The following is an 18,065-nucleotide window of genomic DNA, read 5'->3' as shown; positions in this document are numbered from 1 at the left end:
TACTTGTTCAACTCGGAGCAAGCTCAAAGATAACTACAGGTACTGGGCGAGATCGGAACTTATAGTCTAGACCGACGCTACTCTGACTTGAGACAGAACCTCTTCCTCCAGAATCACCTCCTTGCAACTTAAACTTTACTGGAATCAGGAACTTTACCAAATGTTTGCTTAAAGTGAGACTTGAGTTCATCCTATCTATATGTATATTCTTTTATTGCCTAAAGCTTCTTCTTACTTACTTATTATCAGATCCTGCTCCTGGTTAAGTACTGACCGCTTCAACGCCCATAATTGATTCTATGCCAGAACTCTATCCTTTCCTTCCCGTAAGCGCCGGTCAACAAAGAAAAATCATTCTTCCACTTTTCCTGATGCCACTCAGTCCGACCTAGGGGAAACTCTTATTATAGCTGATTCTTAATACTGGGACACTTATTCTATAATTACAAAGAATTTATATACAACCAAGGGAGAGGGGGCGGATGCGGATTCTCTCGTCGACTTGACTTCTCCTGCTTATGGTCCCAGATACAGGAAATTCAGTTCATTGAGTCTATCGAGCACGGGCGCTAGAAAGGCCATTCTCGAGGTGTTGGGCAAAGGAAAGAAAGAGCATACTTCTTTTTTGCGTTGTTTAAGCCATGGTCAACTCATATTATGTCACCATGGTCAACTCATATTATGTCATATCTATCCATCATTTCTACTTAGAAACAGGCCTTCAAATGCATTAATAGCTTATAAAGAGATAGCCCTGAGAGTAATTCATTTCTTATTTGTAGTCGCCCTTCCTTGTGCTAATGTGAGTTTTTCAGTCAACCACTATTATTTCATTGTAATACATTTATATCTATCTCGACTCTATATCTATTATGTCATTTATTATTAACCTTACTGCTTACTGCTATTACAACAGGTAACCAAACGACTTACTTCTTACTGCTATTACAACACTAAACTGCTGGCTGACTGACTGCTTTCATACTAATAGAAACTCAAAACTAGCTAACGCGAGCCAACAAGCTACTACTAGACAAGTGGAACTCCTGACTCCCCCCTGGAATATAGAAAACGAAAACTAGTGCTACCGAGAACCTTACTACTGCTCCCAATGCTGTCACAGCCGCTTTGAAGCCTGAAATCCCCTTTTCCTATTCTATGACTAACGATCCGGAGCCTTACTTGCTTGTGAAAAAAGAATCGACTGCTGCCTTCTAAAATAGAGCTGCTGGCAAACAGGCTACCTTGTCATTCAAACTAACTTCCTCCACCTTGAGGCTGCCTACGCTAACGACTATATTCTGACTACGATGTCTCTCATTCCTATGCTCTTTATTTCTCTATTACTCCTACTCTTGATCGCGTATACAGTATCTTATCGAGTTCTTAACGAAAACATTTATTTCACTGACCCTTACTTACGGTGTTGGCGCAGCAGCAAACGATTCTTCTAGTGGATATTTCTGAGTAGAATGTTTCTTAGTTGGCAACGAGTCTCTCTCTTTATGTTCCGTCCTGTTCCACTTTCATCGTATTCGTATATAGAATCAAGGAGGTGCAGCTCAGTTGTTAGCGCCGGGGCTTTGTTGAATTGAAGAGTGATAAAGAACTTCGCAGTCAGCATAAGGAGAATCCAAAAAAGAGAAATAATGGGGTGAGGTCTCGTGCTCCAAAGAGAAAGAGTCAAATAAGTTCCTTCAGTGGAGCAGGAACAGTTTCATCTTTTAGTTGTTGCGGGAAAGAACTAAAGTAAAAAGGTCGACGAGAGAACCGGCCGTGAAAAAGGAAGCAGCAAGAAGTAGTGCTCCAGAAGTGCTTGTGCGTTGGCTTACTGATTGTCCTGTCGGAGCAAGTGGTTCTTTCTGTTCAAAAGGGAAGCTCCGTTGGGTCAAGTAGTACAAGAGAACAAGATAAGGGAACAAGCTACTGCTTATGACAATGCGTATTACAATTCCAGTTTTTTGGATATGGGGTTATATAACAACTTGGTAGTCTGGGTAAGTCAGAGAGATATTCCATTCCAGTAGTAGTCGAGAGAGATTCAATTAGAGCAAGGGAATAAATAGAAGAAGAGTCTAAAGCAGGTCCACCAAGTAAAGTATAAAAGTACGTATCCATTTCTGCTTGAGGTTAAGCGGAAAGCAAGTGTCAAACTATATATTACTCGCCCAATCAAAGTGTCTTCGCCTAAACTCACTGTTGCCTAGGCAATAAGCAAAGGAATCACAAAGATAAGCAATGGAATGCAAATAATAAAGACTTCCGTCCGTTGTAAAAAGAATTGTTTCCAGGTTGAATGCGAATAATCGATTAATCCCAAGAAAGGAAGAATGGAAGGAATATCCGATGTTAGCAGTAAGGGTTAGGAAATGCGTCCGTCTTTCGGCTTAGTCGATCAAAGAGTAAGCTTTCCCTATCAGCTGTAACTATATATTTCCTTTTAAGAGAAGAAAGAGATGGGTGCTTAATAGAGGAGAGGTTATTGGCGGGAGCGGCCAGTTCAGTTGTCGACAAGAGAGATAGATTCAATGTTGCAGTGTATTTATAAGATATAAGATAAGCAAAATCCAATCTAAAGTCAGCTGAACTAAGTTAATACAAGGGGTTCGGTTCTATTCTTTATTTGATACTTTCCAGAAATAGGCTTCTAGGTGGATTGACTACTTATGAGTGGATTTCCTACTTCTTACCCACCGAGTCACTATTAATGATCGCTCGCTTACAGAACGAGATAAGGTATAGTAAGAGAATTCGAGTTAAGAGTAGCAGGCCCATAGTGAGTAGCTCCAATCTGATAGCAGGTAGTTAGTCGCTCTGCAGTATGCGCCCGTGGAGATGCATTCTATTGTACTTGTTCGATTCCTGTTATCGATGTGCGTATTCCCAGTTTCCAGTTCGAGTATTGTTTGCATTGGTAGCAGCCCTTTCAGTTGTCGCTGAATTACCGCTTTTGAGTTAAGGTATAAGAAGTAGCAGTGGCAAGCGGAGAGGCAGGGATATAATACTGGAGTTTGGGGTAGGCATTCTTATACTGTAGCCGCGGGGACCAGTCTTCAAGGTAATAGCGGAATTCCGTACTCTATAAGATAAAGAAGAATAATAGGAGTCAGGTTCCTCTACTTAGGATAAAGAGGAGTCAGGTCAGGCTCAAATTAATACAAGTAAGGCTTTTCAGGTAGCATTTAAAGAATTCAAATAAGCTGTTCGAGGATTAAAGCGAGCAAGGTCAGTTTGAAGCATAGATATAGAATGCAAGGAATCAATGGAATACTAAACCAAGAGAATGGTAATGTAGCTAACGAGTACAACCCTAACTTTCACTAAAGAGTTTCAGGGGAACTAACAAGACTCTAGGGCAGGGGTTCTAGTTGGAATCAATAGATAGGTTCTTGAGATAGGCAGAGGCATACTTCAACTTAGAGAGCGGGAATGCCAGGAACAGGTCTTCAGGGCCTAAGAGTTTTGACGAGGAATAAGAATCTAGTAGTTCCATAAAGAATGGAAGGTAAGATAGGCAGGCTCATATCCAAAGTTAGGTGTGCAGGGTTGGTTCGGAGGTGAGGTAGATTTTGTAAATGACAAATAATTCTGGTACAAGCACATAGGAATTGGTTTAAGGGAATTCTAGTTTGATAGCTAGGTTAGATATACTACTTCTCTGGTAGGCGGATATTTAGGTTTCAAGCAAGGGAGTAATAATAGGAGTGTAAGGGAGACAGCTTAGTGCCCCGGAGAGCGAGTCCTATTTCTTTGTTTGATTCTTTCTATCAGCAGTTTCCCCGTCTTAGAAGCACTGGTTGTTGTCCGATCTCTCGCTCCCCGGCCCCATTCTGATGATTAGCGCTATTATTCTCTTATTTTGGGGGCAATCCGCTATTATTCTATGACTAGATGCACTTACTTATAGGCTTACTTTACGGGCACCATACAACTCTTCGAATACACCTACGACTAACAAGGCGGTAGCTCTCAAACAGTAATTGAGCCCAAACACCACTGCTAATAATAAAAAACACCGAAGACAGGCAAGCATGCAAGGGACAGGACTAATCTATTTCTTTTTCAAGTCAGAATCTCTCTTTTTTTGCGCTAAGTGAGAATATCCACTCCAAAGTAGAAACCCTAAGCTAAGGCACTAAACTAAAGCAGAGGACCTAAACAAAGAAGTCGTCTGTCATTCCTTGACTACAGTATTTATTGAAACTAGTAGCCTGTAGCTCATAACTCCCGAACTTACCTCTTGGGGCACTAATATCAAATAAACCCCCATTCCTCCTGTCTTAAGGAAGAAAACTCATAACTACCAAACTACCGCTCCCGTCTTTCGCTCTGTAGTAGTAGCTTCGACCTTTACCCTTGCACTAGTCCACTCCTTCTTAAAGTCTGCTTTTCCTTTTGATTAATCTGGCACTCTTTATAGGCATTCTTGACTTGTCACTATCAGGACTAGATTCCTTTCTTTTAGCCTTACCTAATGGCCAACTAATCTTACCTGCCCGGTTCTAACTCTTCCCCCACAACTTACCAAACGAAAACTACTAACTGGCTCTTTCGCTCTTGGGACTTGAGTTGGTCTCTTCCACCTACAAATATAAGAATCAAGGCCCCGCAACTACTAACAATAGATTTCAGTAAATAACCGACTCTTCTCTTATTCTATCTTATGCTTCTAATCTTGTTTATTCTACAACTCCGACTTATTAGCTTGATCGCCAAAATACGGACTTGCTCTTAACTCAACAAATACTTACGGAAATTCATCTAGCTCTAGCTGAAGCAAAAAAGAGAACATTGAATCAGGTAACTCACTGACGCTAGAACACACACAGGACTTTTGAGAACTCTACGGAATTAGGACTTGCTCATTGTCTAGTAGTGACTTGGCGTCTGCTTGTCGGCTTGTCTACTTGTCGGACTTGAAACTGTATACTTTGACCTCGAGACAATGGATGGAAATGAATTCTTTGTTGACTTTACAAGGCGATCGAAAGGTTCAGCTAACGTTGGGGCAATTCCTATGTTCTCCTATGTTCTATTTAAAAGATAGAGATTCGGCTGTTCTAGTTTCATCTTATAAAGAAGCAGGGTGAATTAGGTCTACTTGTTCTGTTGTTGGCTCTAAGTCGACATCGACAAGATCTGAAGCGGATCAATGAAATTCCAGTCGAGAATCTCTTGGGCTTGGGGTAGCTTTAGAAGCAAGTAAACAAGAAGCAGAACCAGTTGAAAGCTTTTAATGGAAAGGGAAGAAACGGAAGAATGTGAGTTCCCCGATAGGTATGTGATTGTTACCCGCTCTGTTTAATAGATATAAGTAAACACCCCTGTGCTCCATCTCTCATAAGTTAGAATTGAACTAATAACTATAAGAATGGAAACCATCAATGAAAACTGGACTCGTTAATAGCTCGTGTTGAAGCAAGTGATGAAGTGTAGTTTGGGACAGAAAGTGTAGTTTGAGATGCAGGATCTTTCTCTTTATCATCAGCTGGAGCAGGATAGTCTCTTTGTGCTGGCGATGGGTCTATTTCAGTTCCTCACTCAACAGATCTAGCTCCTGCGGATTATGCTTCTCTTGCGCACTGCTTTATATATTGATTTGGATTCGGCAACTGCTCCTACTCCTGCTTCATCTACTGATCTGGTTTACTTAACAAGAACGGAAAGCCAATGGAACCGATACACGGCCCTAAACGGATACCTGAACTCCGACTCTTAACTGTCCTAAGAATTAATTGAATCTCCTTCTTCTCTTGTGCCGAGTCAAACTGTAATGGAATCTTTTGATTCGGTTTATGGAACTCCACCAGCTACAGGGGGACAACACCTTATACAACTTTGAGCTAAAGCCTACTTATACTTAACCGTTACGTCGACTTCTTCCGATCCGGCATCAGATCTTTATTCATCTCTAGCATCTTATCTCTATTACTACACTCGAACTTCGATTGCTGCTGAGATTCCTTTAGCGCGAACTTGAGCCTCTGATTCAATCATAGATTACACTTGATACTTAACCGCTAAGTGGCCAGAGCAGAGGTGTTATCGACCCGAACGAAACTCTAACTGAGTCTGGGCCTGCCTGTGTGCCCCCCTTTAATTGAATGGAATTAACCCATTCCTTATAATTGAATTAACCCATTCCTTATATAGAAAGAAAGTCACTTCATCACTAAACACCGAAACTAATGCACTTAGGGTTCTGGAACTCTCTAAAGCACCTACCCGCTTCTAAGTTAGCGCAACAACAGCACCCGACCCGCTCCAATAAACGCTTATAGGGCTTGTTCACTTGTTTTTGTTTACGCCACTCCCAAACACTGAAGAATGGAATTGAACGACAAAGTATACAATTGATTCACTTCCCTTACTCTAAACAGCATTGCTTCCTTCACTGGTTACTGCTGGCTCAACGCACCCTGCAACTCCAATAGCACAATAGAAAGAATCTCACTTTCAAACTATCTCTCTCTCTAGGGCACAAGACGAAATCAAAGAATGTGCACAACAACTTATGTAAGTAAGTAACCTTACTGCTATTAATTCTAATATCCATCTTTCTGTACCTAACTAAAGAAATGCGCCCAGCTCAGGAATTATATCTGTGCCGAGTAGTGCTTTCCCTTAATTACTTAATGAGTAGTTGCTGGCCTTATTCAGCCCCTTGTAGTGGTCCAATCAATGCATTAAAGTGAAGTGTCAGTGAGGATGCAGGCGACAGAAGCAAGTAGTAATACTTTTTGGTTGGGGTGCGGTAGCGAGTTGTAGTAATAGTTTTGGGTGCAGTAGCGGTGCGAGTTAAGTCAACGAGAGATGAAGCAAGCGGAAAGTCAATGCAAGCGGTGTACTAAGGTGGAGTCTCCTTTGGTGCCAGTGTTGTCGACGAGCGGTTCAATTCCAAATCAAAGGGAAGGAGTTTATTTACTTGTTTCTTTACGAGAAGACAGAGAACTAATTGAATCTAGCGCGTTCCGTAGTTCCTAATATGGAATAAAGCTGCAGGACACAGAATAAGTACTGTTTTCGTGAACTCCACTCGAAGGAAAGAAAGAGTATTTGATAGCGCCCCCACCAAGCAAGATAGATATGAGTAAACCTAACCACACACTGCATCCCTTTTTCCTCGCTAAACTGAACGCCTCAGCACTTGGTAACTACGTAGCTTGTCTCTAAGCTCCCTGCCGCTCGAGATTAGGACTAAAGAATCATTATGTATGTATTATAGAAGAAGATAACTTACCCACCTGATGCTCTTCACTTCCATTCCATTCTGACTTATGAGTTTAGGTCGCTGTAGAAAGGAAATCTGCTGCAAGCGCTAAGTCGACCAGAGAATGTCCTGTTTTCGTCGGGTGCAAGAAAGATTCCTGTTTGACTTACGAGTTCTAAGAGAGAAAAGATGAGATGCCCAGCAAGAGCAAGAGAGTCAAATAGAAATGAGACAAGGTAAACAAGACGTCATGCATCAGCATCAGCTCAATCTAATTCTTTACTTACGGGAGTTCGGGCTGCAATACTAAGCGGAGAGTATGGAATTCGAGTCAAGTCTAGTATTGGTGCTTAGAAACTATAAGAAAGGGTTTGAGCCCGTATTGGTGCTTAGAAACTATAAGAAAAGGTTTGAGCCCTTTCGAAAGACGTTGCGAAAGAAACTAGTGTTGTTGTCGACTTGGCCTTCGTAGTTGCTTGGTTAGTAGTGACTTTAGAGTTGAATCCCCAGTGTAAGTTAGAGGAAGAGTGGAATCTGTCTTTTCACCCCGAGTTTCATATGTCTTTGTTGCCTGAGGTAGATTAGATGGATGGGTATTGTTTGACCTTTGCCCAACCCCTACTTCCAGTTCTGAATTGGATCTATGCTTCAACTTAAATAAAGACTTAACGAGCTCCCTTACGCGCCGAGGAAACATATAAGGATTCTTTACCAGCGGATTCTGGAACTATACTTTCATGAAGACCCTTAATAATACCCGTAGAATATTAGTACTTGCTTGCGCACAGCTTCCTCACCGGATCTTGCTTCGGCTTCTGAGGCTGCATCTCTATCCGCTATTGAGCTAGCTACTATAACCACAATTGACTTCTTGCTTGGCTTAATGGAGCTCTATAAGGTGTAGCTAAATCGAGTCTTAATAGCATTCCTTAACCTCGCTGCCTGCCTTCTTTCTTTGTTCAAGTAGTTGCTTTCTCGCGTTAGAGAATGATTATACCGGTCTTTCCTCCAAAGGAGTGATAGAGAGAAGGGTTGGCTAATGACAAGCTAGATCTTTCAATCGTTTATTGTTATAGTTAGACTTTCAGCACCTTCATTCAATGTGGCTCGGTCTGCGCTACGGTAGATGCCGAAATCATTTATTGTTAATAGTTAGACTTTCAGCACCTTCAATGTGGGTAGCTCGGTCCTTAAAGCGGGTGGGTGGATGCCGCATTATCAGGTCTTAGGCTTATCTCGCCTCAAGGGATTACTTAAGAGAGGAATGCTTGATGTCAGCTGTGTTGGGACTAAGGGAAGGTAACGAAGGTAATCCGACTACTGCATGGGACTAAGGGAAGGTAACGAAGGTATACTACATCACTAAGACTACTAAGACGAATGAATGAAGTATATTTGGCCACTATTCCTACAGCTACTACTACAGCTACTGCAGTAAGGTGGTTTCAGTTTCCTAATAACTCAGTAAGCGCAACAAAGAAGCAACGAACTCTAATAACTCATACGTGAGCGCGACACCTATAGTTAGTATAGAAGTGTTTTCATATTATATATACCATATTGATTCTATACTCAATGTTGCTTGTTGGTAGCTTGTTTGTTGCGAGGAATCCAGAGTTGTAGATTGTCTGGAGTCGCATTAGTTAGCTGCTTTGGTCAGTAAGTCCCTTGGTACGCTCATCCGCTTATCCTGTCAGGGTGAAGGTAGTGGATGTAGCTTCTCTTCTTTAGCATCTTTGTTATTAGCTAATAAGTCTAGTATTGAGGTGAGTTTAGCTAGCGGAACTACTTATTTGCCTTTCTCTCTCTGCCCACTGAACTGTCAGTATCGAGGCAAGGTCGGAATGTTCGCTGAGCGTAGACTAGTCTGCAGTCACAGGCTTGCTAACGGAACTTCGCTTCTCACTCAAAACAGCCTAAGCGAAAGAACGGAAAATGGAATGCGAGGAGCTGGGGCCTTGACTATATTATATAGTGGTACATATGCCAGGAAGAAAAGCCATTGCTGTTTTAGATCGAATGAGGAAAAACCTACTGCTCCGTGGGCTGCCTTGGGGCGAGGCCAGATTCCGGAGAAAGAGATTCAGGGAAAAGCTGCTAGTTCACATATGATCTTTTCATTACTTAGGTTAGGATCATGTCAGGGATATGGTGAAAATCAAACTAGCATTTGAACACTGTTCGGCGTTATTCTAATTAAGAGAAGGTATGCAGCTAAGCATAGTTTTCTTCTTAGGAGTGACTGAATGCAGTGCTTACTTAGTGCTTCCAAGTCCATGCTAGGCAAACTCAGATTATCAGCAAATCATTTATTAGCATCAAATACTTATCACGAAGAAGCTGTCTCACCTCATAGTTGTTGTATAGGTCTCGTCCTTAGAACTGTCTCGATGCCATGAACGTTGGTCTAAGACAAAGTAAGGAGGTTGTTGGATTTTCGTTACGACTATCCCTTTAGCTATTGACTATGATACCACCCCTTTAGCTATTGACTATGATAATAGAATCTAGTATGATGATTGTGACTATGATAATAGAATCTAGTATGATGATTGATCGAGTAGGTGCTATCTCCTTAGGCGAGGGTAAGCAAAGCAAGAAGACTCACTCCAAGAGGAATCGACTGAAAGAAGGAACACTCAGAAATCCCACACCCCACATAAGTAACGAGCGGAAGAGGGAATGCATGCCACTATTCCAATGAAAATTCCATGAACTATTGAACTTACTAAGGCGAAAAAGTGCAACGAGGATCATTCTATTCTCTAGACATTAGGGATACATACATACATACATCTTTCAATTCTATACATTCATTAGGCATACATATAACATTCATTAGGCATACATTTAAATATATAATAGCGATAAGGATGATTACGATTGAGACGGTATTATCAAGCGTGGGCATAAGATGAATAGGTGGAGCCACCCAACCCAAGCGTGGGCATAAGATGAATAGGTAGGAGCCACCCAAGTTTAGAATAACTCTATCCTCTTTTCCTAGTGAGATTTTGATAAGATAGATGGAATGAGATCCGTGTCTGATTTATGAAAGTCTCATACCCGCCTTTACCGCTCCGTGGTACCTATATTACTCTATTTCTTTAGATTCTACTCATTACTCTATTTCTTTAGATTCTACTCATTACTCTTAGAGAAAGAAGAGAGCTTTACCAGTAAGTCGAGCCCTTGAAAACCATATTGGAAGTCCGGATTGATTGGATTTATCGAAAGCCTAGGAGCTCCATACAGACTTGATTGGACCTTATTTATGAGCCTATTGCTAGTTATTTGATCTTACTCGCGTACGAACCCTATATATACTCAAGTGCTTCATTATTGCCCGAGTTCTCTAAAGCATCCAAAATGAATGGAATAGAGTGCTGCAAAAGAAAAAGATGTATGATATGTGCACCCACCCCGGCAAGTAAAAGAATATATGATATGTGCGTGCGCCTACCTCGGCAAGTCTAAGATTGATAGCTATCCCTACCTACATATAGAATCCGAGTTACTCCACTTATTGTGCCTATCTGCTTAATTGCCCAGCCGCTATTCTATTCCTTGAACTTGGCTTGAACTTAACGCCTAAAGTGGAACATGGTGCACCAACTATAGGAAGAGCGCAAAGAAGAGAAGAGGATCTGTGTCTTATACTGTGTACTTTCCGGCCACCTAGAAGCAAGCAGCTCTCAAAACATCACTTTTGGAATGTAGGTGCAGCTGTTCTGTTATATAGTAATAGTCACTCAAGGGTCTTGGCATTTACGATAGCCTAAACCCATAAATCTAGTGGGCCCACAGGGGTTATCAAGCGCAATGCTCCTATTCTTTTTGGTTAACTTGGCCTGGCCTTAGAGGTAGTCTTTTGTGAACTTGACCTTTGTTGGCGTATAGAGAAACTGTTCGAGTGGAAGTTGAATCATATAAAGAGAAAGAATTGAAGACGGAATTCTCAACTGCTGAGGTTACTAAGAAAGGAAAGGAGCTGAAAGCCTGAATTAGGCTATAATTCATATGTTCCCACTCTTCGAATAGCTAATAAAGAAAGAGAAGAAACTCTTCGAATAGCTAATAAAGAAAGAGAAGAGGAGATACCAGAGATTCCGTATAATCAATGATAGCTTAACTAAGTGAAGTGAAGTATAGTAAAGGTAAAGAAAGGACTCAGTATAGTAAAGGTAAAGAAAGGACTCAGTATAGTAAAGGTGCTTGACTAAGTTCAGCAGTAGGGTATAGTCAAGGGCAACCTTCTCTAACGCGCTTAGCTTAATATACGTTGCTTGTAGAATAGATAGAATAAAAGAGAGTGTGTGACTAATATAGAATCTAGTAACAACTGACTGTAAAGAAGATTAATGAGGCACAAAATATCATATCTTAAACAATTCGTTTGTTTGTGTGTGTGTATAGTTATGTTATATTATATCTATTCTATGGCGCACAACAACTCTGGTCGATTATAGGAAATGATAGGATATTTTCGCTATTGTTACAAGCATACGATTCATGGATAAATAAAGAAATAGATCGAACGAAGGCGTGTGCGTTCTCGCCAAGGAAGAGGATGAACTTCACACATATATCTCACACATGGATAAGAGAAATAATGTAAACAAATCAAAGAAAGCCTATCAGGCATTTCACCTGCTAATAAGGCATTTCACCTGCAAATAATCAATATAGGAATGATAGACTCTAAAGAATAGGGGTTCCATCCTTTCTATGGTTACTTCTGAAACGGTGAGGTCCTGTCCTCTCTATACACCGGAGCCTCCTCTTTCATTTAATCAAATGGTATAGTTCACACTCTTTGGCTCTACCCACATATATATATGTGTTGAGTAATAGCTCTTTTCACAAGAAAATGTATCTATACAATGATGGCATGAAATTCGGCTAGGTAGCAGACCCTCATAGTCCGGCTCTTTTAACTAACTATATAGGAGATAATCTCTTTGCTTCTAACTACATAGGAGATAATCTCTTTGCTTCTTAGAATACCATGTTCCATAGCTTCATGGATAACCATTTTCTACCAATGGGTAATAGCTTTTCATCTAATATCTAGGTGATTGGATTTTCACCATAATATGGATATGGAGATGATAGATCTTTTCAATTGACCCTATTCATTGGTACCGGTAAATTCCATACATAATCTATTCGTTTTTGATGGATCTTTTCTATTGACCCTTATTTATTGGTACCGGTCATTGACACTGTCCAAATTGTCTCATTTGTTTCGAACTCATGATCTGAACGAGTCGCACATACACCCTAGTCAATGTTATTCTAAGCGGAGTACATCTTGTAAGAGCGGGAGAATTCTCCACATTCCTTATAGGCTGTCTTGTGTTCGTTCCTAATAATAAGTGGAATAGTTGGCATGTCGTCCATATATATGGAGATTATTAATATATTTCTCTAATAACAGGACAGGGTTGGTTTAGATCGATCTTTACCTTATGATTGGATTGGAGCTTAAGAATTCCGTATTTCTATTCAATACCACAAATGCCGGAAATTCTCATTATGGTTTTGAAATGTATTTACATGAAATCCCCAGTATTTGCATTTTCGACCGCTACATGAGCTTGCTTGGGCTTCAGTTGCTGACATAAGAACAACATCCCTTTCCATGTCTTCAGATACAACCCATAAAAGGGTGTACATAAACCACCTTTGTTAGGGTTTCGCGTCACTAGTTCTTCCACTTCCAGGAGATATTCCCCAGCTTTGCTTGTGCTTCAGAAAAACGAAAAAGCGCTGGTTTATGAATCATGACCCTAATTATATTGATCTCTTAGATAAGAACATAATGAACGGTTCCTCTATCTCGCAGGATTGGGCTAATGTAAGGTCAAAAATGAATAACAAGAAGAAATGGACCAACCGTCACTGGCATCTTCTGTGCGTTGCATACGGCTCCGCAATGGAATGAACTCTTCTTATTCTATAATATGAAAGCTAGATAGAGAGAATCTTCTATAATATGAAAGCTAGATAGAGAGAATCCATCTGATTTAGATCCCTTAGTTTGCACTTTCCTTTCTTTTGAGGTTTATGTTCTACTGCGGGAATAGATCTGTCCGAATTCTATATAGCATATAGGGCGGCTAATGCTCTCAGTACCACTTCCTTTTTCAATTCGTTGAATGCCTTTCCCCAACCATTCGATGTATTCATAAGACTATTCCATTGGTTATTGGTTGGACGTTTGAAATCACTCCTATATAATATCCGGATAAGAATCGTTTATGATACTAGTGGTAATCGTCCATTACATTGATTCCCCATCTGGTATTTTCTGAACGGAGCCTAGCCTAGAGACTCTATTTTTTCCTTTATTCCAAGTCAACCATAAATATGATACTAATAGATCCTAAAAAGAAATGGAAATGGATCTAATTGCACTTGACGCTCCGAATGATTGATGGTTCAACTCAATACTATATTTCGGCGGCGAAAGAGAGGATATCTCGCTCCACGAGCCTTTACTTGCTCATAACAGAGCAGCCTTAAGCGGCAGCAGCGGTTCAACAAGTAGATCTCGCCCTCAAACATCGGTTTCAAGAGACTCGGCCCAAGAAAGATGAATGGAATATCCGTCGAGAATAATATGTATGGAGCAGAAGATTTCTCAGGAGTTGATAGATAGGGGGGGAGGGGTCTTGTATAGAAGATTTTGGTAATATGAGTAAGAGCTAGATTCTGAACTACTTTGGATTATATCTTATATGTATGCGAGATAGATTCCACAATTAAAGCAAGGTTGACTTACCTACTCCCTACTTAGTTGTTAATGCTTAATAAGTTTCAAGTAGAGTTCGTTTTTGAACCACCAAGCTACTACTAAACAAGCAACAGCGAAAGTAAGCGTTAGCCCTAAGGAAGGAATTGAAGCACTATCAAAGCTAGGGCGTAAGGAGGCCTCGGGAAAGTCAATCCATATTAAGTCTAACCTTCCGACAAAGATTCCATAGATGTTGATTCACGCTTCTGCGCTAAGGGAGTTTACAGTGAGCATAAAACTCACCTTGGTTACTTGGTGCTTGAAAGAGCTCTACTTAGCTACTACCCCGCTTATCTAATACTTACTTGTCTTATACTATCTTCTACTATCTTGTCCCTAAGAAACAGGACCATGAATTGATGAACCAACAACAGAATCACCTCTCGAGTCGACAAGGGAAGGAGCTACAGGAACTCTACGGCAACTAAGGTCCAGAACAGGAACTGGGCATTCTATGGCTTCATATCTTGAAACTGCATCAAGCAACATTCCATAATGTCGGAAAGCAATACTCCGTTTTTACTAATTCATTATTGGGAGCGCTATCAAATATTCTGTCTTTCGAGTTTAAGCCGTTTAGAGTGTATAAGAAGTTCGAGAGGTCTGTCTTCATTATGGATTAGTTCCCCACATAAAGCTATTCTCTTCCCTCTCATCCCTATGCCCGCTCCTTGTACTGCTGAATACTAGTATAGAACTGATGAATCACGGTGTCGTGGAGAGAGAGAAATAAGACAGTATTCTTGCGTTTAGGCTAGTGCGGTTGAATACGATGGATTTCCAGCCCTTAAGTAATTGGCGTTCGGGCAAGACTTAATGCGTTGGGTAGGTTTCTTTTCCTACAGTCGGATCTTCTGCTTCATAGAGAGATAGATTCCATTCCACAATTCCTATTAACACATCAGCGTCAGTGGCTAAAGGAAAAGTGGTCTCATTCAGAGTTGTTGAGTAAACTACTTTACTTCCTTATTGTTTGCTGCTGACAAGCGTTACTCTGACTCTCCTCTTGGAATTGCACCTTACTTGAGATTGGAGTCTGCCCCGACCCGAACTCGTATTGAATCTAGAACACCACTTACATTTATTACTTATACTTGAATGGAATTTTCTTATTATTCTTCTTTACCACGGTTCTATACTCTACTTGCTTGTTTCTTTCTACGGTTCCTTAAGCTTGAAACTTGATACTTGACTTCGAGCAGTAGGGAGAGTAAGACCTTTGACTACTTTCTGGAATCTGACCCGTTAGCACAACACCGAAACAAAGACACTTAGGCGAACGGCAACTACAAATACAAATATACTAGCTCCACCTTACTACTTACTCACTACTGAAAGTGTTCCACCTTACACCTACCTTACACCTATGACTTTCTTCACCTATATTATGACTCTCTTTGGGCGGTTTCCAACTCGATAACGGAGAAAACCATACTTTCATATCTCTTTCAACTGAACAGTCAGACTTAGGCACAAGCAACAGGACTAGTTTATTGCTTAGCGCCCCAACCAGGACTAGTTTATTGCTTAGCGCCCCAACTAGACTTTCTTTCTGATCCGATCAAGCATCTTCTCTTGTGGGCTTCCCTTGCACTACGGATTTTCTCTCTCTCGAACATAAACTAACTACTTAGATGTCTCTCTCGAACATAAATCCACTAAGTAATAGAATTGAGGCTGCCCCATATACAGTGTAGTGGGGCAAGAGGCACTTTTGTCTCATATTTGATTGAGCTTAACCCTTCCCTCTCGCTTCTAAAGCGGAGCTGTTCTCTTTCCTTTGTCGTGAACTTATTAATACAGACCTATGGAACAACATTATCACACGAGGACTTATTGCCGGCTTGCTCTGTTCCTCTATTGAGACTGACCCGGCTTGCTCTGTTCCTCTATTGAGACTGACCCGGCTTGCTCTGCTCCTCTATTGAGACTGACTGGCTCTTCAAACAGATTGAAATTGGAAGCCGCACTCCGGTAGTGGTCGAGTTAATATTTACTAGATCACTAGTATCGAGTTGACTAGATCACTAGTATCGAGAGCCTTTCCTTTAGTTATTTTGGAATATGAGGTCAGAGGATACCAGAAGCTATTGGAGAATAGCCCAAAGTTGCCCACCACCTATTGGAGAATAGTCCAAAGTTGCCTAGCCCCATGATGACGATCAATGCTTTCTTTCTGTATTTGCCTAATTCTGATGGTTTTCCTTTCCTTCCGATAATAATATACTAATTGATTATTCCACAGGCCAGGCACCAAACGACCATGATCTCACTGAGACGAATTACCCACTATTCTACTCAAAGGCATCGAGCGATCTTTACTTATCTCTCCGCTGATGTAGGGCTATACTGAAATGGAATCTTTCCTCACCTCGATACGGACTGCCATTAGTCTCCTATCCATGCGAATCCTACTCCGATTGCTTTTACTCTTCGCCAAGCAACGACTAGACAAGACGGAATTGACTACTTGCTTGAAACTTTGAAAACATTTCATTAATATAGTAGACTTACAGCAACTCAGTACTTACCACTGTTGGGTTTTCTTACTTCACGGAGGGGAATAATCGAATCAGCAACACGGGGCTCTTTATTGCGCCCAGGCCACAAAGAATGGAACTGAAACCCTGCTGTCTCTGCTCCACCTATTCCTGCGGATAATCCTTCATCTGCTACTTCAAAGGACTGGACTCTTTCACTTCTCTTTTTGCTTCATCCGATCCTGTAGTTGCTAAGTAGTAGCTTTGCCGAGTGTAATCTCCCAGTGCGAGTGCTAGTGTTGCGGTTCAAAAGCGGGACAGGACAATCATCTAGTTCACTTTTTCGTTAGGAATGAGCTTGTGCGTTGAGCCAGCAGTCATAGGGACGGTTGTGAATATCCTACCATATCAACAATCAAAAAAGCAGTTTCCACAAGCTACGGAACAAGAAGAAGCCAGACAAGGAGTTGGGACAGAACAATACACTTGCTCACTCTTTCCACTTAAGCGTGACGCAGCAAAGCAAGCCATTCCATCAAACAACACTGAAGAGCCACCAGCGACAGCAACTAAAACTCCATAAATAAGTCCACCAGCAACGCGTAAAGGTCAAGCATTAACCTATAAGTCAAGACAGTTGATCTTCAGTCACAGTTTAGTGTTCTTTCAAACTAACAGAAACATCATTTCCTTACCTCCTGCATACTTCTTATCGAACTCCTTACCTCCTGCATACTTCTTATCGAACTCCTTACCTCCTGCACACTACTTCTTATCGAACGGATTCAGATCTAGCCGACTACACTCTCACTCCCCTTTCAACACCACCCGGGGCAATAGATATAGATTCTCTGTTAACTGCTTCCTCACCTGATCCGGATTCTCGAACTGTTTCTTCTCTTGTAACTGAGTCAGCTACGGGATCATCAGCAGACAAGCTAACCTGAGCAACTCCCTTAAGTAGGAGCACTAGGTAACAAGCAGACAAGTTGACTTAGCCCGCAAAGTAAGTAAACAAAGTCAGTAAAACGAGCCTACCAATTGTAACGAGGGGAATATCACGCGAGAGCTGCCGCAGGAAAGCAGCTCAATAACTTGTGTAGTAGACCAGCTCAGAAGAACAGAAGATGTGCAGGCAATGAACAACTCTGCGGATAAAACTCCTAAGAAGTCCAATTGAAGGAAGTATATTTGATTAACCTTATCCAGAGCTGATGCCAACAAGGAGAGAACTGCTATAACTAGAGAAGAAATAGCTCAACGGATAGATAAAGCTCTACAGTGTTTTAGTATTATTGTAGCCAAAGAGCATATCACGCTGAGACACGAAAGATTCATGAGGTTACGGTTCACCAGCTGGATACCCTCATTAAAGCCGGAAAGGATCATTGCAACGCAGTGGGGATGCATACAGAGGAGGCTCGCCCAGAAAGGGGTGCAGTGGGAGCAGGCCAAAAGCATTCCCATTGGATATAATGAGGAGTATGCCAGGATACAGATGCGCATAAGGAAAGAAAACCCTCCACGAATAATCGACGAAATGAGGAAAGCATATGAACTCGGAGATGAAGAGAGA

The 18,065-nt window shown here is 41.2% G+C and overlaps 1 long non-coding RNA gene across 1 annotated transcript; it reads right to left on the bottom strand.

The window, feature by feature from the left end:
- Positions 1–2,081: 2,081 nt before the first annotated feature.
- Positions 2,082–13,847, bottom strand: LOC135661068 (uncharacterized). Its single transcript, XR_010507010.1, has 2 exons — positions 8,378–13,847; positions 2,082–8,301 (listed from the first exon to the last, which is right to left on the bottom strand). It is a non-coding gene; the product is annotated as an uncharacterized LOC135661068 (long non-coding RNA).
- Positions 13,848–18,065: the final 4,218 nt, after the last annotated feature.

Source organism: Musa acuminata, unplaced genomic scaffold (genome assembly GCF_036884655.1).
Source record: "Musa acuminata AAA Group cultivar baxijiao unplaced genomic scaffold, Cavendish_Baxijiao_AAA HiC_scaffold_515, whole genome shotgun sequence".
Lineage (NCBI taxonomy): Eukaryota > Viridiplantae > Streptophyta > Magnoliopsida > Zingiberales > Musaceae > Musa > Musa acuminata.
This window is presented reverse-complemented; position numbering and strand designations above follow the sequence as displayed.